The sequence below is a fragment of the Lactuca sativa genome, chromosome 5 (genome assembly GCF_002870075.4).
Source record: "Lactuca sativa cultivar Salinas chromosome 5, Lsat_Salinas_v11, whole genome shotgun sequence".
Lineage (NCBI taxonomy): Eukaryota > Viridiplantae > Streptophyta > Magnoliopsida > Asterales > Asteraceae > Lactuca > Lactuca sativa.
The window spans coordinates 350,186,617-350,191,799 of record NC_056627.2 but is presented as its reverse complement, the minus strand read 5'-3'; the positions used below and the strand labels follow the sequence as shown (position 1 = coordinate 350,191,799).

General features: G+C 29.4%; 1 long non-coding RNA gene across 2 annotated transcripts; it reads left to right on the top strand.

The window, feature by feature from the left end:
* Positions 1-210: 210 nt before the first annotated feature.
* Positions 211-2,162, top strand: LOC111878734 (uncharacterized). 2 transcript variants are annotated; one of them, XR_002845862.3, is made up of 2 exons: positions 211-898; positions 1,272-2,162. It is a non-coding gene; the product is annotated as an uncharacterized LOC111878734 (long non-coding RNA). The 2 variants fall into 2 exon arrangements; XR_002845863.3 differs by lacking the exon at positions 1,272-2,162 and adding an exon at positions 984-1,215.
* Positions 2,163-5,183: the final 3,021 nt, after the last annotated feature.

Genomic DNA, 5,183 nt, shown 5'->3' with positions numbered 1-5,183 from the left:
ACTTTTAGTTTTGTTCTCCTCGGGACCCTAGTTCTATTATGTGTATATATATATATATATATATATATATATATATATATATATATATATATATATATATATATATATATATATATATATATATATATATATATATATATATATATATATATATATATATATATATATATATATATATATATATATATATATATATAAATAAAAGCCCTTCCATTCTCGTGCCGTCTAGAGCAAATTCACAAGGTTACAAGGACGCCACGTTACCTGCATTCAGACCGACGCATAACCCTTCTTTGTAAGAGGCGTCTGTTCCACTCTCATTCAACACCGATTCGTCACCAACCGTGTTTGAGACTCCGTTTCCCACCACCGCTTCCCTCTTTTTCCTCCTCACTCTTTCTAATAGCGATTCCGTTTTTCTATATTGATGTCGTTTTTTCTGTTTCATTGATCACTACCACGCCTTCTTCCACCATCAATTTCGGTCGATGTTTCTTTCTAAATCCATACAAAAAAGCAGATGAGGAAAAGGGTTGATTTTATGTTTCCCCCCAACGTCACATGTTGGATCATCCACGCTCGCTCCATCTATCATCTGCTCTCCACTGGTATGTGGTTTTCATTTTTATATTCATTTTAATTCTCTTTATGGGGTTATCTCTGCACTCCTCTTAGTCCTTAAATTATCATGTTCTGATGTTTGATTTCCTTAAGTTATTTTTTCTATAAAAGTCCTACGTTTGCAAAAAATCATACATGTAGAAACAGGAAACTTTGTGGATGTAGAAACAAGAGACTTTGGGAACTGTTAATTTCAGATTCAAGTAATCATCTAAAAAAGAAATAAATGACAATGTTGAGTGGAGGAGGATGACGAATTACTTGATTGTGGATTCAGGTATGGTTTGATTATTGAAAATTTTTAGTTGAACTTTAGTTTCTACTAATTTGTATTCTCTCATATGTTTGTTATTGTGGTACAGACATTGACCATCTTGTATGAGGCATTTTCTTCTATTTTCAACTACTACCAGTCGTACTGATAGTTTCTCTTGTTAAATTTTTTGTGCTTTTGGACAAGTTTATTTGCTTGGGAAAATATAGATAACCATATTACGTATGGTCAATTTTTTGTGCCATTAGGTTTCCTTCTCTGAAATTCCATTTTGTGTTCTATATTTTGAAACCAGTAATCATAAGCATTCTTATCTTGAATTTGTTCCTTGTTTACTTCATTTTTTTAGCAATTCTTTTGTTGTCCTTTCTATCAGGGATCATGCATCAATTATGGTTGGAAGTAGAGCATTGAACATATCCTAAAACACAACAAAACTTGGCCTTCAGTGCACTCATAGCCAACTATGTAAATGGCTCTATGGTGTGCAACAAACAGAACAAATTTAGTTTGTCTATTAGTGTCATACGTTCATTTCTTCCTGTTACAACCTTTTACTATAAAAATGTATCCAATTAGTAATAACATGTTCTTTTTTATTGGTATAGTTGTAATTTCCTCATCATTCCACAGATTCATTTTTAGTGGACTAGCCATGATTGTCCATATGATTGTTGCTTCCATCTGCATCAGCGTTGTGTTCATGTTATCAAGTCCAACAAAAAAGGTTTTATTTGGAGACTAGAGAGTAAGAAAATGCTTTAGTAACACAAATTCCTATTCCCCGTGACATTCCACGACTGCAACATTTTATTGGCATTGTAATTTCAGTTTCTTTTCTATCAATGATTTTGTTGCACTAATACATGGTGAGCTTTCCACCTTAAGGTAAGCAATTTTATATTGTTCACCAATCACCATAATTATTTCTATTGTTACTTATATTCCCTTGAATGAGCTTAACAGTGTGATCAGTATTCCAATTTCACATTTACTCTGTAAGTATATGATTATTAGTTAACGTATTTATTGTTGTTCCCCATAATAAATCCCCTTTTAATAGTTGTTAATGTTGATGATGATGTTGAAAGTGAAGCATTGGCAACTCTATTACTCAGCAAGCTATGCGATGGCATCAAAGTTTCTATTTTCTCTTGAAATAATGAAACAAATAATTCTTGAATGATATTGTATGTTATTAGGTATGTATAACTCATTCATTGGTACTTTATAGGGTAAATAAAGAAAGTCATTGTCACTTTCATAATTTTATCAATGTACCAACATAAGTAACTTTTATAGTGATTAGGCAATCAAAATGGTTAAATCACGTTGTGGTTTTCTGGATTTTTCCTTTATATAGGAAAACTGCCCTTTTAAATGGTAAAAAAAATCATATCATGGTCTAATCAATATAAAATAACGAAAGTATTTGTCTTATATATATATATATATATATATATATATATATATATATATATATATATATATATATATATATATATATATATTTATCTGTTGTAATTTTTTTAACCCTTGTGTAAAAAAAAAGACTTTTAAAAGATATATAACAAGTTATTATTGCACATTTTTTAAGAACTTGATGGATGGTATTGAACAAATTTGGTCTCATGTTTTTTTTTAGTTTTATAATTGACCCTTTTTTTAGAAATTCGTTTTTATAAAGTGTTTTTTTGTTAAGAATATGTAATTTTTTTTTTGGAAGTGGGTTGGAGATTAACATGACATTTTTTAGGAGAGTAGTCCATACGAACTATATGACATATGGTATAAGCAACATAAGAATTTTAAAGATTATTTGTTTTGCAATTTATTCTTTTACAAATTCACTTTCTAATTTTTTTTTTATATATATTTGTTTTTATTCATGTAAAGGTTGTAAAAGAGCATGTAAATGTTCGTTTTTTCAAATTTGATTCACACAGAATGTTTTATTTATATTATGGAATGGTATTGAAAACTAAAGTATGGCTTATTTTCTAAGTTTTTTACGAATTTGTTTTTATACATGTAAATATTTGTTTCTACAAGTTCATTTTCAAAGTTTTTGCATATTCTTTTTTGTGCATGTAAAGGTTGTAAAAGAGCATGTAAATATTATTTTCTTAAAACTCAATTTATTTTGGCTTTCCATTAAGGAATTTAATGGAAAATTAGTAAAGTTTAGTAAATGTTCTATTATGTTCTTTGTAACAGTCAGTTTCATGTGATAGTTTGACTAGACATGTATCTCCCCTGCATTCTAGACGAACACATCACATAGATAAGTTGCTCGTTTGCATACCGTTTTTATTAATTGAAAAAAGCATCGTTTTGGTACCCCTCTTTAAAGTTGTTACATATATTAAGAAATAAGAATTGCTAATGGGATCATGCGGATAAAAGATAGAGAAACCTAATTTCGTATACCCGTGGAAATCATGATTATAAATTTAATTCAATTTTCATAGCAAAAATTCATAATTATTTATCAATTATTTTAAATAAACTATTAATTAAGAGATATACCAAAATTTTAAAGTTAGTTATAACTTCAAATTTAACATAAAATTAAAAAAGTAAATGTTTCTATAAAAAGTTTAAAATCTATTATTTAAGGAAACTGATTCGTACACAACAAATTTTTTCCATACACAACAATTTATGCATTAAAGTATTGTATTATACAACTTTATAAAATATGAATTGTTGTGTATTGATAAAAATTGTTGTGTACGAATCACTTTTCATTATTTAAAACATTAACCTCATTAATTGTGATAGTAATTTGCATAATATATCTCATTGACACATGTCATAATATTAATGTGTAGTTGTATTATAGTAACACATAGCACAAAAAGATTAAAGTTATTCTTTTATTAGTATAGAAATTTTATTTTTATTTTTACATTGCATAACAATGTAATTTCATTATGTTACCCATAATAGCAATGCATTTCTATTTACTTACCAAAAAAAATAACAACATATTTGGTTCCAATATTCTTTACTCTTTTTATCGATATTGATAACATACTTTATTTTTAACCTATCATATAACGAACCAGATTTCTTTATTGACAACACAATCATATTCCATATTATATTAAGAGCATTCACCATTCAAATTTCAAGGCATCACACTATAGAAGATCCATGTAATCATAACATTTTGTCTTAATCTTTTTAAAAGGTCCAAATTACCTTTCTCGTCTCGTGCTAAGCACGGGCCTCGGAACTTACCTAGTATATTATATATAAAAGCCCTTTTATTCTCCTACCAGCAAAATCAAATTTACAGGCTTTATTGGACGCCACGTCAACTGCGTTGTGAAACGATTCCATTGACACCAACGTCGATTCATAATGGCTCATGTTCTACTGTGTCGTATCCGTTTCACCGTTTCATTGCCAATCGTTACCGCCGATGTTCCCCAATGAACTATGAAATTTCTTCAAGAGATAATTCTCTGATTCCCCTCCAGACGACCTCCCCTTCTCATCTCATACCAGGGCAACATCAATTTTATGTGTCTTCAATTTCCTACCCTATAATCGTTCTTGCTTCTCTTATATTATACCACAACAAGCTTTACCCTAATCCTTGCAATTGGCACAAAATGTTTCTGAATGATTACGATATTTGTCACGGTGATAAACACCTTCCATCAAGTCGCTGGAAATTCTTCACACAATCGCTTCAACTCTCTCTTCAATAAAGGTCCATAACACGTGACAATTGATTACTCCCTTTCTGCGATTTTATTTATGTTACCTAATAGATAACCGCTTCTCTTCTCTCGTTCTTTGTTGTTCTATTTTCGTTTGGATCATCATGAATAATTTCTCTCTAATCCCTTTCTCCTCCCACTCTCTAACCCTAACACCGATCACCATTTATCGCATCACGATCCCCTGGCACAGGTTGGATTCAACTTTGATTTTAGTTTATTTCATTATAGGGCTTTGAATAAATTTGGTTCTTTTTCCTCGGATCTTATTTTTCCACAATTATGGAATTATTGATCTACGGTTGATTTAGTATTTATATGTATTTTTGAGGTAATTAGAAATGATGTTTGGTTGTTAGATGTTCTATACCTTCATAAAAGTACAACATCCGAAACAATTACTAAATCAAACAATACTGAAGCAATAAATGAGATGTAATTATTAATTTTTGTTGGAGTATGTTAACGAGATGCAATTACTAAATCAAAGAAAATTGAAGCAATAAATAAGAACATTATAAATTTCATTTTATCCACATCTTCGGTGGATATTC